This window comes from Lactuca serriola, chromosome 9 (genome assembly GCF_051521515.1).
Source record: "Lactuca serriola cultivar US96UC23 chromosome 9, Lser_US96UC23_V15, whole genome shotgun sequence".
Lineage (NCBI taxonomy): Eukaryota > Viridiplantae > Streptophyta > Magnoliopsida > Asterales > Asteraceae > Lactuca > Lactuca serriola.
Genome location: NC_136416.1, coordinates 44,824,865 through 44,847,330, shown reverse-complemented (window position 1 = coordinate 44,847,330; position 22,466 = coordinate 44,824,865).

Here is a 22,466-nt window from a genome sequence, read left to right as displayed (position 1 = left end):
GAAAAGGATGTCTCCCTTAAGCTCAATGGTAGCAGTACTGGGAATTATGGGATGTACAAGTCCTAGACTGATGTCCTCATGTATTCTTTTTTTTTTTTATGCCTCCATCTTCATGTTAGCAATGTCTGTCATGTTGGTTGTGGTCTCACTTTCGGGTTCACTAATTTTTCTGTTTCTTTTTCGGGATCATAACCAGCTTCCTTTTTGTTAGGAGTTCTCTCAAATCTTTCAAATGTACTTTTGTTTTTCGGGATGTTGCTTGTGTTGGATTAGTATCTAAGGCTATAACTATATTTGGTAAGTACTTTACCCGGTTGTGCATGGTCCTTTTAGGTTGCCTTCACCATAGCAACTTGATAGGATGATTTGTTAAGAGAGAAAAGATATTATTGTTAATATATTATGAGAATAATATATTAAAGAAATAATATTGTTATTTGATTAATGTAAGTCATATATTAATTAAGAATTAATTTGGTGACTTAAAGAGGTTAATTGAATAAAGGGGCATAAACTGTCAAATGTGTGATAGTTGTGTTTTGGGCTATGTATCCTTATGGATATGTGGGTGGACGAAATTTAGGGTTTGGGAACCTTAAAATCGTCCAAGCCTAGTATCTAGGAGGATCTTGGACTGCTTAGGGCCTAAGTTATTCAATTAGGGTTTAAGGTGAAACCCTAGTAGCTCATAGTATAAATAGATCCCTAGGATGAGGGAAATCGGCACTCATGCAAGGCAAGGAAACCTAGGGCCGATTTCTCACCCTCTCCCCTCTCTCTCAAGATCATCTTCTTGCTAGTTGGTGTTTGTAAGCCATTAGAGGAGTGACAATTGTGACTCTAAGCTCTAAGCAGAAGAAGTATCCAGCAAGTAATCCAAGGTATTGTTCTAGATCAAAATTCATATGATTAGATTCAATTGTTTACATTAGATCTAGTATTCTAAGTCTTGGATTCAATGCATGTTCAATTAGAGAAACCTAGATCGAAGCAATTAGGGTTTGCATTGTGCACATAGGAAAGTTCTTATGACTCAAACCCATCAGTGGTATCAGAGCTTTGATTGATTTCTATTGAATTGATGCATTGATTGATTGCTTGTTGCTTGAAAATTTCGATTTTTGTGCTTCTGCCCGATGAACTCGGCGAGTCCATAGTGGGAGCTCGGCGAGTTCGAGTGTTAGAAAGAGGTAGTTTTGGGATTTCTTGCTGTTTTACTTGAGGAAACTTGCCTTAATTGTTTTGGGTCATTAAAATCCGATTTTAACCATATATATGAGTATATTCTTGACCAATCAAAAGATAATTACCAATTAGTTGAATAATAATTTCCTTATGTGATAATAATTGAATATTTGAATTGAATTGGTGAATTGTTTTGCAAGTAATATTGAATAAGATCAAATTGAGATAATCTAATTGTTGATATACATTATTTGCTATTTGATCCTTATGTTTTGAAAAGTTTAAAACTTGTCCTCAAGTTTTCAAATTTAAGTTTTGTGATTAAAATTTTAATTTGAATAATTTAAATTTCAAACCCTAGAATTTTACAAGTTTAAAATTCAACCTATACTAATATAATATTACAAGTTTAATATATATATATATATATATATATATATATATATATATATATATATATATGTATGTATGTATGTATGTATGTATGTATGTATGTATGTATGATTAAAGATGCTAGTCTTACCGTTAGTAGGCCTTATTAACGTAGTTAGTCTATAAGGTGGGTATAAGGTTGCTGCCTATAAAATGGCGCTTAATGGGTGTACACTCACACCCACCGCTTGCTTGACTGGTGGAGGGTCGTTAGCCGAACGGGTAGGATAGGGCAAACCTCTTCTCATTAATAAGTATAATGAAACTATATAAAGTAACTAAACGTGTTTTATAAAATTCCCAATCTTAGTTACTTTAGGAAAAGTGAATTGATGCAATCCCATGAAATTACACTTTGCACCCTTGCTAAGAAGTTAGTGGAGCGTGTGTGGTTAACCGAAACACTCATTGGTTCTAAGAAAAGGTGGAAAAGGGTGATTCATTGTTTGTCATAGTTCGATGGAGCGTGTGTGGTTTACCGGCACATCGAATAGGTGATTGTAACAATGAAGGGGCCATGTAGATTTGCATGGTTATTCACACCCGCTTTGTGATCCTCGGTATCCCAGTCACGAACTAGAGGGGCATATCGAGATTTAAATATGCCATTGAGAAGTTCAATGAATCTCAAAGTAATCTAGGAATTCTCAATACATTTAAAACCTAAAGCTTATGTTTTTCATGGTGAAGTTAGTGAATCGTCATTCACTTACCTCCAAATTATTTGCATATTGGATTACGGTATCCCTTTCTAATGTGTAAATAATGTTGTTGGGTCCTAGCCCTAAATTTTCATTTTGGGTGATAATTAGGGACTTAATTCTAATCAACTTTGTTCATTTCTATTTGTAGATGTCTAACGCAAACAACGCTGCTGCTAACTCATTCACGCTAATGAGCCTTTGTCAAAAGGTAACTTTCGATGGATCGAACTTTAGCGAATGGATAAGATACATTCGCATAATCGTGCGTTACGAGGATAAGGAGTATGTTCTCGATGAGAAGCTCGAGAAGATTAATCCAGAAACTGCTACTCCCGAAGAAATGGATGTCTTTGAGATCCATGAACGTGATGCAACGAAAGTCCATTGCATCATGATAGCCACAATGAACTTCGAATTCCAAAAGTCCTATGAGGACATGTATCCTTATGAGATTCATCTAGACTTGATGGAGCGATACCACCAAAGCGCGAGGCAAGAGCGCTATGAGATCATAACGAATATGATCACTGCTAAAATGGGAAGTGGAGAGTCTCTAACCATTCACTTGCAAAAGATGCAAAGGCATGTCGATCGTCTTCGCAAGTTGAATGTCAACTTTGGGGAAGATTTGGCTATCGACATTGTTCTCCACTCCTTGCCCTCATGCTACAACCAATTTAGGATGACCTACCACATGAACAAGGAAGAGGTCACCCTAAGCAAACCTCAAGGGATCCTAAGGACTGCTGAGAGCAACCTTAAGGACAAGTCTGTTGCACCATCTCCCAATCCAACCGCTGCTCCTGTTTTGGCTATTGGGCATGGAAGGGGAAAGAAGAGGAAGGCTTCTTCGAAGAACCACCGCAAGGGAAAGTCCCAAGATGGTTCCTCTTCTAGTGGGACCAAGGTTGATCCTGCTAAACCCAACCCTAACCCAAAGGAGGCAGAGTGCCATCATTGCCACAAAATAGGGCATTGGAAGAGAAGCTACCCGGAATATCTGCAAGCCATCAAGGATGGAAAGATCAAGCCATCTTTCGCAGGTATTTACACAATTAAATCTAATGATTCATCTCATGCTATTTCTTGGGTTCTTGATGCAGGGTGTGGTTACCACATTCGTTCTGATTTGCAGGGACTAGGAAGAAATAGGGATGTGGAGCTTGGAAGAATAAATCTAATCATGGGGAACAAAAGATCGTCGCCTGTTACCAAGATTGGAGTATATTCTTTAGTGCTTAGTAATGGATTGAATTTAGATTTAAATAATTGTTGCTACTCGCCAGATATGGAAATAAACATCATTTCTTTTCATGGTTTATTTAGACAAGGATTTAGATATTCGTTTAATAATGAGAATGGTTCTATTTATGCTTATCTAAATGGTGTTTTATACTTTGAAGCAATGCCTTGTAATGGAATTTATGAAACTGTTATGGTTGTAGATAACCTAGGAAATAATGTATTGTGTATGGATTCTTCCAATATTATGGATAAAGCATCTTTGTGGCATTGTCGTCTTGGACATGTCAAAAAGAAGCGTATAGCCCAACTCTAAAAGGATGGAGTGTTGGAGTCATTCGACCTTAGGGAAGATGACACGTGTGAATCTTGTTTACTTGGAAAGATGACCAAGTCACCCTTCACTAGCACTTGTGAGAGGGGTGAGGGTTTATTGGATCTCATACACACCGATGTGTGTGGGCCCTTTAGATCCACCACAAAGGATGGGAACCGCTTCTACGTGACTTTCACCGATGATTATAGTAGATATGGGTATATTTACTTAATCAAGCACAAGTCAGAAACATTTGAAAAGTTCAAAGAGTTCAAACATGAAGTGGAGAATCAATTGGGCAGGAAAATCAAGATGCTTCGATTTGATCGAGGAGGAGAGTACTTAAGTCTTGAATTCCACGACTATCTCAAAGAATGCAAAATAGTTTTGCAATTGACACCACCTAGGACACCACAGTTGAATAGTGTGGCAGAAAGGCGTAATCGAACCCTGTTAGACATGGTTCGTTCTATGATGAGTCGTGCTTCGATACCTATCTCATTCTGGGGGTATGCCTTAGAGACTGTAGCCCATATCCTTAACTGAGTCCCTACAAAGAAGGTTGCCAAAACACCTCATGAGATGTGGACAGTGAAAGCTCCCTCGTTGGCACATATCAAGGTTTGGGGCTGTGAAGTTTTCGTAAGACGAGAGACTCACGACAAGCTCGAACCTCGTAGTGAGCGATGTATTTTCATCGGCTATCATCCATTACCCGCAGAGATCCTTTGCATACCTCTTCTATAGACCGAGTGACAATGATGTCTTTGTTGCGAGGAGAGGGGTTTTCCGAGAGCGAGAACTCATAAGCCAAGGAGACAGTGGGAGGGAAATCGATCTTGAAGAGATTCAAGAATCGAGCGATGAAGGAACCTCTACCGCTGGCGCTCAACCCGAGGAGGAAACTCCGGTTGAACCGATTGACGAGTCCTTACCTCTTAGACGTTCCGAAAGAGTTAGAGTTCAACCTCAGTTTTATGGTTTTCATATAACTACCGAAGGGGACACGTATATTAGTGATGGTACACTAATAAATCTTGATGAACCTAATAGCTATAAGGAAGCCATGGTAGGCCCAGAGTCTGCAAAATGGAAAAAGGCGATGGACAGCGAGATTCAGTCCATGTATGACAACCAAGTTTGGAATTTGGTTGACAATTAATGTGCCCCGACGTAAGACGGTTGGGTGCAAATGGATCTTCAAGAAGAAGACCGACGTGGATGGGAATGTGCACACTTATCAGGCACGATTGGTGGCGAAGGGCTTAACTCAAACTCCCGAAGTTGACTATGATGAGACCTTCTCACCAGTTGCTAAGATAAAATCTATTAGGGTGATGCTAGCCATTGCTGCATTTCATGATTATGAGATATGACAGATGGATGTCAATAACGCTTTCCTTAATGGGAAGTTGGCTGAGGATGTTTACATGGCTCAGCCAGAGGGTTTTGTTGATCCGAAGCATCCTAATAGAGTGTGCAAGCTTGAGAAGTCCATTTATGGACTTAAGCAAGCGTCTCGCGGATGGAATCTTTGTTTCGATGAGAAAGTCAAAGAGTTTGGATTTGTACGAAGTGAAGATGAATCATGTGTATATGTCAAGCTAGTGGGAGTATAGTTAGCTTCCTCGTTCTGGATGTTGATGACATACTGCTCATAGGAAACGACATCCCGACTTTGCAGGAAGTTAAGTCCTGGCTCGAGAAGTGCTTCGCTATGAAGGACCTCGGAGAGGCTTCCTATATTTTAGGAATAAGGATAGTGAGAGAAAGAAGTAAGAGACTAATAGGACTTAGTCAGAATACTTACTTGGATAAGGTAGTAAAACATTTTAGTATGGAGAACTCGAAGAAGGGAGAACTACCGATACAGAGTAATGCCAAATTGTGTAAGACTTAAAGTCCAAGTACTGAAGCTGGATAGCTGAGATGAGATGAGTACCCTAAGCTTCCGCAGTTGGCTCAATCATGTATGCTATGACTTGTAGTCGCCCTGATGTGGCCTTTTGTAAGTCCCCAAAATTGATTGTGTATCAATCAGATCCAATTGATGGTGCGGAATCCCAATCAATTGGATGATGTCAGATCAAAATAGAAGAGAATGAGAAGAAGAAGAAGATGATGAATCTAATGATGTATTGATGGCATGAATTATGCTCCTTACAATAGATTCATGCACACACACTCTTCTCTATAACTTTCTCTCTCTTCTCTAGCCTTCTCTCTTCTAACTGTACACTCCCACATGCACTCCTCATTTTATATGGACGTCCAGCCATACACATGTGTACAACCGCACACCCTATGTACGGCCGTACACAGGGTGTGTGGCCGTACACACAAACTGCAAACACATACAAGATTACATAAAAATATATTTTCCTAGAAAAGCAAAGTATAAACCATATTTTTGACCCAACAATCTCCCCCTTGGTTTATAGCTTTCTTTTCTAATTGGCCCAACAAGCTCCCCCTAAAAAGTAGCTGGCTATTCTTGTTATTCTTCATTGGGAACTTGGCTTCAGTATTAATCTTCAAATTCTTCACAGCTTCAAGATGAACTTGATGAATCTTCAATGAATGACTTCATGTTGAGCGGTTGGGCTTTTCTTCAGAGTTTGGCTTTGAATGCAAGTCGAGTGAGGAGGCTTGATGTATAGATTCTTGAAAGATAGCGCTTCAGCTTGAGAATCTACAGAGAGAAAAATCTTCTGGATCACTTTAGCAGGTACAAAGATAGCAGCAGATTGACTGAGGAGGCTTCAATGCAATCTGTGACATAATTTTCAAGTACAACTTCACCATGCTTCTGGGGTTGACAGATTGAATGTCGAAAGAATAATCTTCATTTCTTGCTCCTTCGAATGTGAATTTTTCGATGCTCCCGGACGGGGCTTTGGCTCAGAAATCTTCAACACAAACTCCATGAGTCTTATCTATACCTGAAATCACTTTTCAAGACAAAACAAAACTAAAAGAAAACTTAGCACACAAATGAAAACAGAAACAAAAAATATTTTTGGATTTTTGATTTTTCTGAACAAAAAATAAAACAAAAATAACACTATTTTTGGATTTTTAAATTTTTATGATTTTTCTTTGATTTTTTTTGATTTTTTGAATTTTTCTGATATTTTTTTTTAATTTTTAATTCTCCCCTAATATTTAAATTAGAAGAAACTATGACAAATTTAACAAAAATAAAAATGATATCTAACTTTAAGAGAGATTTGGGATCAAAGTTTTTAGACAACCTTTATCCACTTATCGGTACCTTTCATATTCACATCTTTGTCTGGTCGATCGTCGGTATTGTTGTCCACTTAAACACGAAAAATTGTGCCAAATTTAGGACATACTATTTGTTACAAGACAGGTGAACTTAAGTTCCTAAAAATTATATATGATCCTAATTTCTTAGATACTATATCTTAAGGACCATTCATCTGACGACGACCAGGGATATTGTTATCCACCTAAATTGAGCAGCAAGATCTATAGACAATCTGTATGTGTTTAATTTTAAGTGTACTAGAACGTGTTTCCCACTTCCTGATATGCCCCGGCCATCAAGAACTTCCAGAGTACTCCTTACACCGGGTGAGCAGACAACCATTCAGAGAGAAGATAGATTCAGAATTCTATTACTTATTACTTATTACTTCAGAGGGGTTGAGAAGTAGAAGGTTGCATATGCTGTGTACCAGGTCAGATTAGAAGTCGCGCAGAGGAGACACTATATGGCTAACAGATAAGAAGTCTTTCACATAAATAACCTGCAGAGAAATAGACTTGCATATGTTGTGTACCAGGTCGGATTAGAAGTCACGCAAAGGAGACAACATATGACTAACAGACGGAAAGAAAGAAAATGATATTCTACAGACCTAATTTATCGGAATTTACCAGTCGCCCCATCTAACCAGAATTAAGGACAAAATCCGCACATTGAGGAAAAGTTAAACCACGGTTCCAAGTACGAGTTCAATTATTGTGACGAGTAGATTCCCATATATATCTCCCTGCTCAACCTATCCAAGCGTTGTATGGTCAGGCTAAACGGAACTATCTAGGTCAAGATTTGTCAAGTCATTTGATTTCTTAAGTTCAACTCTGCCTAGTCATGTCCATTTAGAATCTTTCGTGCCTACTGACGCATCAAACCAGAGCATAGACCCTTCAACTTTGGGTACGTTATGCAGACTCAGGTTGCCTGTTATCACATAATCATATCACTTCCCAGAACATCTCCCTCAAGCAGCACATTTCATAACCAACAATTTTTTTTGATTATCTGATTTTCTAATGTTTTTGGATTTTTAAAATTTTCTAATTTTTGTTTGTTTTTATTTCTCCCCCTAAATTTTTGCATAAAAATGAAATAAAATAAAATGCACAAATTTAAACTATCCTAAAACAAAAATTTGTCTTTAAAGTGAATCAGCTTAAGATAAACTTAGGAGTATAGAGAAGAAAACTCAAACCGTAAGTCACCGATTGAATTTGCATCCAGAAGGTCTGAGAATAGCACGCGTAATCTCAGAACAGATCCAAAAATTCTTCATGTCATTAAGCACAAACCCCGTGAGTGATCACATCCTTTCTTCCCTTCCCGCAAGGACACATACTCTCAAACAATGTTCTGAGTGTTGTACAGTTGAGAGATGCCTCCTATCATGTGCCTGGAGGAACTAATTGATGGTGCTCTGGTACCAATTGTAAGTCCCCAAAATTGCTTGTGTATCAATCAGATCCAATTGATGGTGCGGAATCCCAATCAATTGGATGATGTCAGATCAATATAGAAGAGAATGAGAAGAAGAAGATTAAGAATCTAATGATGTATTGATGATAAGAATTATGCTCCTTACAATAGATTCTGTCACACACACACACACACTCTTCTCTATGAATTTCTCTCTTCTAACTGTACACTCCGACATGCACTCCTCAATTTATATGGACCTCTAACCATACACATGTGTACAACCGCACACACAAGTGCAGCCGAACACAACCACAATATTACATATTATATTATAGAAAAATATATCTTCCTAGAAAAGCAAAGTATAAACCAAATTTTTGACCCAACAATCTCCCCCTTGGTTTATAGCTTTCTTTTCTAATTGGCCCAACAAACTCCCCCTAAAAAGTAGCTGGCTTTTTCTTGTTAATCTTCATTGGGAGCTTGGCTTCAGCATTAATCTTCAAATTGCTTCACAGCATCAAGATGAACATATGAATCTTCAATAAATGACTTCATCTTGAGCAGTTGGGATTTCTGTAGAATTTGACATTAAACGCACATTGGGTGAGGAGGATTGATGAAAAGATTCTTGAAAGATAGCACTTTTAGCTTGAGAATCTTCAGAGAGAACAACATAGATAAATAATTTTCTGGATCACTTCAGCAGGTTCATAGATAGCAGCAAATTGATTGAGGAGGGTTCAATGCAATCTGTCACATAATCTTCAATTTCAGTTTCACCTTGCTTCTAGGGTTGACAAATAAAATGTTGAAAGAATAATCTTCATTTCTTGCTCCTTCGAATGAAAATTCTTCGATGCTCACGAATGAAGCCTTGGCTCAGAAGATCTTCAATACAGTCTCCACGAGTCTCATCTACGTCTGAAATCACGTAATTCACCGATTCAATTCGCATCCAGAAGGTCTGAGAACATCACGCAAAATCTCATAACAGATCCGAAAAATCTTCACATCGTTAAGCACAAACCCCATGTGATCCGTTCCTTTCTTCCCTTCCCGCAAAGGACACATACTCTCAAACAAATGTATGAATGTTGTACAGTTGAGAGATGTACCCTATCAAGTGCCAGGAACAGCCACTACCAACAAACCGAAGTCTGATGATATGCCTCCATAGCTGCTCCGACACAGAGCGGGATCAGTTGGTCTTTGGAACCCAGTCCATTTTGAAACTGGGTCGACCTTTGTAATCCTTGCACGGTACTCTCTCCCATGACATATCCTTCGATACCCATCTGTAGTTGGGTTTAACCCATTTCTTTTTCGAGCGGCTGGGTTCCTCGGCACTTGATTTTGAAGTTGATGCCGGCCGTTGAGATGATTTTGATTTTGACTTCACGGGAGCATCTCTTGGATTTGGCTTCTTGGCCGACATTCTCTTCTTGACCTTGGGAGTTGATTTCTTGGCCTTGGGAGTTGAACTCTTGCCCTTCGTGGCATTCCAGTCGTCAATGTCTGATCGTGATCTCGAGGGGTATCTTTTGGAGTATCTCCCTCTTGGCGCGTTCTGCCAGCCTTGTGCATAATAAGGAACGTATGCCCGATTTGGACAATTTCGGGCAATATGACCAGGTGTTCCACAGTGAAAACAAGTCTTTTTCTTTACTGGGAAATTGTTTCTTCCTGCCCCTGGTGGCGTATCCTTGCCTTGTTTCTGGTTGTTCCTACAAGCACAATTACAACAAGTCGACTGTTTCACTTGATTTGGTGGCCTATACTTCTCAACAATTGATTAATCAGAAGCAACTGAGTTCGAAGCAATAGATTCGGAGTTCAAGGAATCATTGGTTTGTTCAATAGTTTTCTCCTTGTTCTCATCATCTACTACTTTACCTGCACAAGGATTAAAATCATTAATATCTTCAACTTGAATACCTCTTGACACAAATCCAGCTGGTTTGCCATATCGAAGATGTGCCTCCCTGTCAATTTTGTCCTGTGTCATAGGGATGGATGTGTAGTTATGATTGAAAGGTGGAGGAACACTATCATACCCTAGACCCTTGTTTTGATTTTCTTTGAATTTTAATTGGGTTTCACACAAGGACTCGACTGTCTTACTTGATGCAGTGTAATTTTTGAAACTAATATCTGTTTTTCCACACTTTATTTTCAAAGCGTCAAGTTCTTCAGTTACAGCAGCAAGTTTGCGTTTAATGTGATCGTAATTTTCACACTTGTTGCTGTACTCTTCTGAAGCATTCTAAAGTCTTTGGTTTTTGCTTCTAGTTGTGCCTTTAACGGTTTCTGACCTTTCCTTAGAGTATACTCTTCGTATTTGAGGTCCTCATTTTCTCTTTTTAATAAATCGATTTGATCTCGGAGAAATTTAATAGTAGTTTCACAAGATGGAGTACATGAAACTTTATCTATCGGAATTGATGTGGAACTCATTTTCTTTTTTTTTTTTTAATTTTTTTTAATTTTTATTTATTTTTTTTATATTTTTAATTGCCCTTTGACTTAAAAACCGAGAAAGTCAACCTTAAAAGTCAAACCGAAAAGCCAAATTTGAAAAATTAAAAGTCAAATGAGAAAGTCTAAATTTAAAGTCAAAGGTCAACTTTTAAAAGTCAAAGTCAAAATTTATGTAAAAAATCAAAAATAGAAGTTAAAAATTTTAAAACTAAATTTTTTGGATGAAAATAGAATTTTAAAATAAAAGATTTTGAATTTTGGGCTAAAAATGACAATTTTGCGAAAATAGGGGCGAAATGGAGTCCTTATGAATTAAATTTCGAAGAAAGTAAACATCTAGCAAGTTGGTCGAGATGGTAAGGCGCCGGTTGTCTATGGTGAAGACCCGGGTTCGAATCCTGGCAGCTTCAATTTCCGTTTCTATTTTTAAATACAAGGGTGTTGTGCGAGGACTTGAGCTGCGAAGCGAGGAGAGCCAAATGCGAAGCCGAGAACGATGTTGCTGACCCGTGAACCAGAGGCGAGACCGAGCCGTATACCGAGGCCGCACACCGAAACCCGAGCCGCACACCACCTTCAACCGGGCCGCACACCTTCAACAGATTCGCGAAAAAAACGACGTTTTCACCCTTTTTTGCTCTAAAACTCGATCAAAAACTCGTTTTTATGAAAAATGCAAAGAAGTAACCCCCCTTATTTTTGCGAGATCTATCCAAAAACGTTATTCTCTTTTCAAAATAAGATCAAATAAGCTCCAGATCTGACAAAAAAAGATTGATACAACTAGGCTTTGATACCAATTGTAAGTCCCCAAAATTTTTTGTGTATCAATCAGATCCAATTGATGGTGCGGAATCCCAATCAGTTGGACGATGTCAGATCAAATAGAAGAGAAGGAGAAGAAGAAGATGATGAATCTAATGATGTATTCAATATGAATTATGCTCCTTACAATAGATTCATGCACACACACTCTTCTCTATAACTTTCTCTCTCTTCTCTAGCCTTCTCTCTTCTAACCGTACACTCCCACATTTACTCCTCATTTTATATGGACGTCCAGCCATACACATGTGTACAACCGCACACCCTGTGTACGGCCGTACATAGGGTGTGTGGCCGTACACACGTGTACGGCCGTACACACAAACCGCAAACACATACAACATTACATAAAAATATGTTTTCCTAGAAAAGCAAAGTGTAAACCATATTTTTGACCCAACACCTTTGCTTTGAGCATGGTCAGTAGATATCAAGGGAACCCTAGCAGAGCTCATTGGACTGCAGTCAAGAATATACTTAAGTACCTTCGGAGGACCAAAGAATGGTTCTTAGTCCTCGGAGGGAGTGATGACTTAAAGGTGCGAGGGTATAGTGACGCCAGCTTCCAGACCGACAAGGATAACTACCGTTCGCAGTCGGGCTGGGTCTTTACCCATAATGGAGGAGCAGTGACTTGGAAAAGTTCCAAACAAGAAACCGTAGCTGATTCAACGTGCGAATCAGAGTACATTGCGGCAAGAGAAGCGTCAAAGGAGGCGATGTGGTTGAAGAACTTCATTGGTGATCTTGGAGTTGTGCCTACCATAAAGGAGCCGACGGAAATTTTTTGTGATAATGAGGGAGCGGTTGCCTTGACCAAGGAACCGAGGGATCATGGTAGATCTCGACATATCGACATAAAATATCATTTTATTAGACATCGAGTAGAAGAAGGACACCTCGTAGTGAAGAGGGTATCGTCAGAGGAGAACCCAGCAGATCCGCTTACGAAGGGACTGAGTAGGGTTAAGCATTTGCAGCACGCTAGGAGCATTGGGCTGAAAGACGATATTAGTTTAGATTAGATAGTTTGAAACATGTAATAGATAAATGTAATTGACATTTGATGATTAAATAAAAGAGTATTATTTATGAGTAAAGATACTGTCTTATGTTAATTGTTTAACTATTGTTTCACTTTGCATGTTTTGACTTCCTGAATAATTAAGTTATGAAGAATAATCGAATTATTCGAATGGTCCACAATCATTCATATGTTGGAAGTAGGTATGAATGAAGATTGTCATGAATTGTTGTGTAGATTGTCTAAAAGGGTATTAGACATATCAAAGGTTTGCTACAACGTTCATGAGTATTTATGAACAAGTTTTGAGCATTGGAATAAACCCACACTTGCTGGAATCACTTTATGGAATGTGACACGAGTGATCACAAGAAGATAATATCATATGGTCTTAAAACCAAGATATATGGTTTATTGTTTATTAATTGGTTGTGCATTGATAATGCGAAACCGCATCAGTAAACTGATGTTATAAAACGCATTGTTGTGTATAATTGATTAGTAGATAGTAAATGCATATAAGTCGAAGTTTATCTGTTACTTTTATCCTACGAGAATAGAAGCGATATCAAGGCTGCTCAATGATTTGATTTGACTTATGTGTCGGGCCCGATCAGGACTGAATTGATGTGTTTAATTAAGTTCTATGTGAAATAAATCTGAGATTGAGAAAACAATTGCTGGACAATAAGTTCCATGAGATTGTCCGCGTAATATCTAAACAGAGGACTGTACGATCCCTTATCTAAAGGACAGGAGACTGATAAGATCAAAGTTGACAGCATCTTTGAGAGCTACAACTGCTAATCGGTTTGTGTTTGCATATATAGTTACTAGACTTATCCAAGTGGGAGACTGTTGAATTAGTGTCTAAGGCTAAAACTATATTTGGTAAGTACTTGACCCGGTTGTGCATGGTCCTTTTGGGTTGCCTTCACCATAGCAACTTGACAGGATGATTTGTTAAGAGAGAAGAGATATTATTGTTAATATATTATGAGAATAATATATTAAATGAATAATATTGTTATTTGATTAATATAAGTCATATATTAATTAAGAATTAATTTGGTGACTTAAAGAGGTTAATTGAATAAAGGGACATAAACTGTCAAATGTGTGATAGTTGTGTTTTGGGCTGTGGGTGGACGAAATTTAGGGTTTGGGAACCTTAAAATCGTCCAAGCCTAGTATCTAGGAGGATCTTGGATTGCTTAGGGCCTAAGTTATTCAATTAGGGTTTAAGGTGAAACCCTAGTACCTCATAGTATAAATAGATCCCTAGGCTGAGGGAAATCGGCACTCATGCAAGGCAAGGAACCCTAGGGCCGATTTCTCACCCTCCTCCCGCTCTCTCAAGATCATCTTCTTGTTAGTTGGTGTTTGTAAGCCATTAGAGGAGTGACCATTGTGACTCTAAGCTCTAAGAAGAAGAAGTATCAAGCAAGTAATCCAAGGTATTGTTCTAGATCCAAATTCATATGATTAGATTCAATTGTTTACATTAGATCTAGTATTCTAAGTCTTGGATTCAATGCAAGTTCAATTAGAGAAACCTAGATCTAAGCAATTAAGGTTTGCATGTACACATAGGAAAGTTCTTATGGCTCAAACCCATCAGCTTGATCCTCCTACGTTCTTGTCCTTCACTTTACGAAAAGCAAACTATGGATCCTCAAGTGGTGGTGTCAATGGTGTGTTTGATCCGCAGGTCATATACTACTGAAACAAAATCAAAAATAAAAATGTAAAAACGAACTAAAATTAAATAAAAAGTCCTATTGAACGATTACCACGACATGGTAACTAGTGTCACCTCGTGGTATTGTAGATAAACTAAAACAGAAAGCAAAAAAAAAAATAAAAACTGAAATATCAGATCTCACGTCGCGAGCTTTAAGAGCTCACGCCGTGAGTTCAATATTTCAGAAAAAATTAACTAATTCTAAAAAGTAACTTTTTGCAGGTTTTACCCCACAAAAATGATCGATTAACCTAAAGCAATTAAATTAAAAACTAAAATAGTTGTTACCCAACAATGGTGCCAAAAACATGATGCGTAATATTTTATACCGACTAGTTTTACCAACTATTTAACTCACTATTACGTCTAAGGCAATGGACCTAATTGCAAATAGTATATCACGAACAGTCAAGTATCGAACTCAGGGAACGGATTTAGTATACTAAAGTAACTACTATAAGATTAATCTAAAAGAAATAAATAATCAAAAAGGGATTAAGTTCAGAAAAACTTAAGCACTCAACTAAAATGGTATTACTCAGTATATTAAAACCACTTTGTTTAGTTTCGAATCCACCTTTTTTCATATGGTTAGTAACTATTTATGAATTAATACAGTTGGTTATGAATTATTTTGTAATTAGCTATTTTGGTCCAATAAACTATTATTTTCACCAATTCATGTACTATTATGTATGGTCACACACAACCAAACACAGAACTAGTTATTAATTGTAATTGAGTTATGTAAGATTTATTTGAGGCAATTAAGCAAACACAATTATGGTTACAATTATGTTTTCCAGCACAACTATGTTTGTTACTTGTATTACTTGATCTAGATATGGTCACTCCTAGCTCTAGAAATTTAATAGTCACTAAACTACTAGATAAGAAGTTCATGTAATTTAATGGTCACTAACCTACACTAAACTTGAATTCAAGCAACAAAGTCACAGACTTTAATATGGTAGGTAGTGATAATCCAACACAAGCACAAAACCAACTTTATAAAATCAATAAAATAGTAAACTAAACCATAGATTCAAGGTTTCATCTCGCTAAACGAAAATAAATGAGTTTCACTACTCATATCTAAAATTAAACACACAAATTCAATAGAAATCAACATGATTCAAGTATGCAAACCGAATGTAATGATTTGATCTTTAATTCCTCAATCTTCCAAGTATCCTTCCTCTAAAAGAATGATTTTCGCACTCTTCTGACCTCAAATCTTGAGTATCTCAGAATATCCTCACCCCCCAAAGCCTCTTCAATGGTAAGTGCAAACGGCTTTATATATTTTTTGAAAATATGTGGTTCACGTTGTGAGATAGGGGTCTCACGTGATGAGCCTAGTATTTATATGTATCATGCATGGAGTCTGACTTCCACGTAGCAATCTTCTAGAATTTCATCCTCACATCGTGAGCTTGATGCCTCATGTCGTGAGTTAGTTTTTCAGCTAAAATATTTTCCTTTTAAGCTCCAAACCTCCAATGTTCCAATGCTTGTCACTTCTGGTCCTTATTCTTCAAGAGTGTCTTTATTGGCTGAAAAATGTAAATTAATCCAATAAGTATTACATATCTTTGCAATTAACCAAAATGTTACTTAGAATGTATTAAAATATTACCTAAAATGTGTATAAATATGGAAATATCAACTTCTTTATGGGAGGAAGGGTCGTACACCATTTTATTGGGGGGAGGCCAGCCACAGGGTTATGGGAAAGATCGAGGTAGTCTTTTAGACGATAAAGCTTATGTAGCAGATCATACAGAGGTTATAAACATCTAAGATTCGGAAAAAGAGTTATGCCGATAGACATCATTATGAGGTTCAATTCCAAGTTGGCAATATGGTTTTACTGAAGTTGTCACCCTGGAAGGATGTAGTACGCTTCTGGAAGAGGGGCAAGTTGGGGCCCCGATTTATCGGGCTGATTCGAGTAGTTTCCAGGGTAGGAAGGGTGGCCTATCGACTAGAACAGATTGAGGAGCTCAGTCGGATTCAAAACACCTTCCATGTTTCTCAGCTACGGAAGTGTGTACCTGATGATTCAACAGTGGTTCCTTTGTGCAATATTCAGGTTGATGAATGCTTGAACTATGTCGAAAGACCAATAACGATTTTGGATAGGAAGACGAATGCCTTATGTAATAAGGTGGTAACATTGGTTAAGGTCCATTGGCAGAATCAAAAGGGTTCTGAATGGACTTGGGAACCCGGGGCAGACATGCGGGAGTATTACCCGGAGTTATTTGCAGCACCGTACTTTGAGGACGAAGCCTGATTCAAGCGGGGGAGAATTGTAACACCCAGGTATTTGGTATTTTTTTCCTTTTGGGCTCAAAGTACAAATTTGGTGGAAATGGTCCTTACACCATGCGTACATGGGGCGTATACATGGCGAAGCTCGTTAAAAGAAAACGTGGAATAATGTGAGAATGTGGGTCGTACTCGTAAAGTACGCAAGGCATACGGAGCTGGAGAGAATCCCTAATATTTAGGGTTTGAACCCTATTTAAGCAACCTAAACCCTCAAAACCTTTTCCATCTCCAGTCTCCATCCTCCTGAAACGATCCCTTGCAAAACCTAGTGTTCAATATGAGTTTTTGACCCATTTGTGCTTTTTATGCCCATCCTTTAAGGATGAAGAGCTTTGGAGTGCATTTGGGAAGCTTCAAACTTTGTAGATATGAGTTTTTCACCTTTCAAGCAACCTCCTGAAGGTATAAAGTTATGAACTTGATGAATGTGCAACACCAATAATTTTCAAACAAAATTTTCATTTAAAATCACATAATTCTCATAACATATTTCACAAAAATCTCATTTACTTAATTTACAACTCTCAACTCCATAATGGTTTGATTAAAATCCAGGATCCTCAAAAACATAACTCTTTCACTCGTATGTACAATCAAGCCAGTGCCTTCCTGCGATCCTGAGAAAAACTTGAAACACATAACACATAACACGGTAAGCACGAAGCTTAGCGAGTTCCCCAAAATACCACACACAGCTCATTAGCCACTCCAGGCTATGACACAGTAAGACCCTCCAGTCAATGTGTCTCAGTGGGACCATTCGGTCCCATAACTCGGGTGGACCCTCCGGTCCTAACTCAGTAAGCACAAAATATTACACAACATAAATCACATAGACATAATGCAGGATATCTCAGTACTCAATATAAACACATCAGATGTGACATCCCCTAATTTCTCGGCCAGAAAAGACCGATTTAATTTATGCTTTTTAAAATAAAATCAGAGAAATCTTTTCAAAAGATGTTGCGGAATTGGTCCCCAAACAACATATGATAAAAATTTATCAAAACCCTTCATTAAGAAGGTATATATATATATATATATATATATATATATATATATATATATATATATATATATCAAAACCTCCGGATGTCATGTTCCGATATAGATCAAAAGCATAAACAATACATTATAAGCCTTTCAATAGTTATTTACAACTACCGGCCTATAATCCAAAAATCTCTCGTCGTCCTCCGACTATGCTCGGGGTCCACTACCTGTAACATAAAAATCTGACTGGGTTAGGCTTGGGAGCCTAGTGAGCATATAGGGTTTTCAACCCACAATAATAATAAAATTATTAAGTTCACCAATCAATGATATGTTGGAATAGTGTCTAAGGCTGCAACTATATTAGGCAAGTATTTGACCCGGTTGTGCATGGTGCTTTTGGGTTGCCTTCACCATAGCAACTTGATAGGATGATTTATTAAGAGAGAGTAAATATTATTAATATATTATGAGAATAATATAACGAATAATATATTATTATTTGATTAATATAAGTCATAGAATTAATTGGAATTAATTTGGTGACTTAAAGAGATTAATTAAATAAGAGGGTATAGACTGTCAATTGTTTGATAGTTAAACTTTAGACTGTAAATCCATATAGATATAGATGGGACGGATTCTAGAAGCTAAAGGATAGCTCAAATCGTCCATTTCTTATCTAAGGAAAGGATTTGGATAGCCTTAAGAGGAGATTATCCAATTAGGGTTTAAGTTGTAACCCTTAAGGAGTCTACAAGTATAAATAGACCCCATGGCTAAGGGAATTCAGTACTTCACCTAAAGTAGAGAAGCCCTGGCCAAATTCCTCCCCTCTCCTCTCTCCCAAATCATCCTCCTTGCTATTTGGTGTTTGTAAGCCATTAGAGGAGTGACAATTGTGACTCTAGAAGCTCCAAGACAACAAGATCAACAAGGAATTCAAAGGTATGGTTCTAGATCTGTTTCAATGTTGTTATTTAACCTAAATAGTCATTAGAAGTCTTGGATTCAAAGCATGTTTAATTAGAAAGCCTAGATCCAAGCATTAGGGTTTTGCATGCGCACATAGGAAAGTTCTTATTGCTAAAACCCATCAGTGGTATCAGAGCCTAGCTTGGTTTTCATTAAATTGTTGCTTAATTGTATGAAACTAACCTGCAAAATTCGATTTTTGGGTTTCTGAGTCATGGACTCGGCGAGTTCCAAAATGGACTCGGCGAGTTGGCCTAACTCGGCGAGTCCCTTTGTGCACTCGACGAGTCCAAGCGTCAGGAATGGCCAGATTCGGGATTTCTTCATAATTATCTTATGGAAACTTACCTTAATCATATTAGATCAATCCTAATCCGATTGTTTGATATATATGACTATAATCTTGATCTAATTAAAGATATTTATCAACTAATAAAATATTTAATTTCCTTATATGATAATTAATTAATTATTTTGATTATTTTGGTAATTATCATCAAAGAAATATTGAATAAATCAAATATAGATAATTAGGAAATTAATTGTTAATTGAAAATATTTGTTATTTGATCCTCCATGTTTTAAATGTTTAAAACTTGTCCTCAAGTTTTGAAATTTATATTTTGTGATTAAAAGTTTTTAATTTAGACAACTTGAATTTCAAACCCTAGATTTTAAAAGGTTTAAAATACAACCCTATACTAATATAATATTACTAGAATAATATATATATATATATATATATATATATATATATATATATATATATATATATATATATATAAATGCTAGTCTTACCGTTAGTAGGCCTCATTCACGAAGCCGATCTATAAGGTGGGTATAAGGTTGCGGCCTATAAAATGGAACTTAATGGGTGTACACTCACACCCACCGCTTGCTTGATTGGTGGAGGGTCGTTAGCCGAACGGGTAGGATAGGGCAACCTCATCCTCTCATTAAAAGTATAATAGTAATACAAAGTTACTACACATTTTAAAATTCCCAATCTTAGTTACTTTAGGAAAAGTGAATTGATGCAATCCCATGAAATTACACTTTGCACCCTTGCTAAGAAGTTAGTGGAGCGGGTGTGGTTTACTGGCACACTAATTGGTTCTAAGCAAAGGTGGCAAAGGGTGATTCATTGTTTATCATAGTTCGATGGAGCGTGTGTGGTTTACCGGCACATCGAATAGGTGATCGTTACAATGAAGGCACCATGTGAATTTGCATGGTAATTCACACCCGCTTTGTGATCCTCGGTATCCCAGTCACAAACAAGAGGGGCATATCGAGATTTAAACATGCCATTGAATAGTTTCAATGAATCTCATCCGAACCTAGGAATTCTCAATACATTTAGGACCAATAGTTAAGTTTTTGAAATGGAGAATTAGTGAATCATCATTCACTTACCTTCAATTTATTTGCATGTTAGATTACGGCATCCCTTTTCTAGTATGTAAATGTTATTGTTGGATCCTAGCCCTAATTTTTCTTATTGGGTGATAATTAGGGATTCTTGTAACATCCCGAAATAGCAAGAGTAGAGTTGAAGGGCTAAAAGTGTTATTTGGGAAAGAGTGACTCGGCGATTCCATGGCTGGACTCGGCGAGTAGAGTCGCGACTTGGTCGCGTGTTAAGTAGTCGTTCGGCGAGTCGATGAGATGGACTCGACGAGTAGGCACTGGGTGGAGAAAACCCTAATTTTCGAGGTTGAGCCATATATAAGGAACATTATGTTCCTTCCCCAGCCTCTTTATTTCCCTCTTGAGTTCCAGAAACCCTAAATCGCAGAGGAGCTCCATTGTTGAGGGGATTAGAGCGTTGGAGAAGTTTGTTGAAGGAATTTTGTGGGAATTGAAGGCTTGGGGCAAGGGGATTTGCTTGGAATCAACTTCATTGCAGTTGGGGGCGTCCATTGGAGGTAATATCTCGTTCTTGGTCTGATTGTATGTTGTTTCTTCAATTTGGGGTTTGTGGGATCTTGTCTAAGGATGTAAATGGAAGTCTAGAGGTTAGATATGAGGTTGCTACCTCAGATCTAGAAGGGAGGAGAATCAGAGAGCATGAAAGTCCCTGTGTTGGAGTGTTTAGTGAAGCTTGCAAGTCCCAAACCCTAGCTATAAGTGAATAAGGCCTAGATCTCTTGGGATTCACGTAAAGTTTGCCACTTTACGTAATGGATGAGTTGAATAAGGCTAGATCTATGTTTTGGATCATTTGCATGGCCTGGAATGCTTCTGAATGGATTCAGATCGGTGGTACTCGGCGAGTCACATGGGTGAACTCGACGAGTTGCTTGAAGATGAGCGGGGACTCGACGAGTTGGAAGAACAACTCGGCGAGTCGGATGAAGATAGCCTTGAACTCGGCGAGTTGTATGAACAACTCGGCGAGTAGGTTGATGATAGCTTTAGACTCGGCGAGTCTGTTCTTGGACTCGGCGAGTCTTGTCGAAGAGTTCCGATATTCTCTGGTCGAGTCGAGAATCGGTGAGTCAAGGGATGACTCGGTGAGTTTGTGTGCGAGTGGACTCTAAATTGTTGGACTCGGCGAGTCTCGGGGTGACTCGACGAGTTAGGTCGCGGATGGTGTGAAGTTCTGAGTATGGGAACTCGGCGAGTGATCTGGTTGACTCGGCGAGTAGGGTCAGTCAGGAGTTGACTTTGACCTTGTCTTTGTCCAAGGGTTGACCAGTGGTGTCCAGGGACATTTTGGTAATTATTGTTTGTTGTTTTGAGTTCAGTACATTGGCGTTTGTCCAGTGGTGGAGATCGCATCAGTGATCGGAGTAGCTTGGATTATCTGTTCAATCGGCAGCATCGAGGTGAGTTATCCTCACTATATCAACGGGGTCTAAGGCACCAAGGCCGGCCCTTATCGGATTGAGATCCGGGTAGTTGTTATTATGTTACTGCTTTGACATGTTTGCATCCTGTGAGTTAGGATGGTATATGCTAGAGACCTGATTGAGATCGGTATCCTAAGAGATAGGGAGATGCTATGTTAGTGACCTGCTAGGTCGGTATCCTGGTTAGGATGGTGGTATGTTATTTGATCTGTTGATCTGCTTATTGACTGTGAATTCTTAGATGATTGTATGTATATGTGCACATGGATGTTTGGACTGGAGTTGGGTTGAGGCGGGTCCTGCTGTGTGCAGTAGGCCAAGATACCCAGGGCGGACCGGTTGTCCTGTAGGCCCAACGAGCGGTCCGGATAGGCTGTAGGTCCCGTTAGGGGCAGACCAGACGTGTCGAAGGCTCGGAGAGTGGACCAGACAGACTGAAGGCCCGGTGCGGGCGGACCAGTCATAATGTAGACTCAGAGAGTGGACCAGGTGGATTGAAGGCCCGGGAATGGGCGGACCAATCACACTGCAGACTCGATGTATGCGGATTGACTCAGAGGGTGGACCAGGTGGATTGTTGGCCGGTGCGGCGGACCAGTCATACTGCAGACCCGGAGAGAATGGCTGTTCTGTGATCGGATA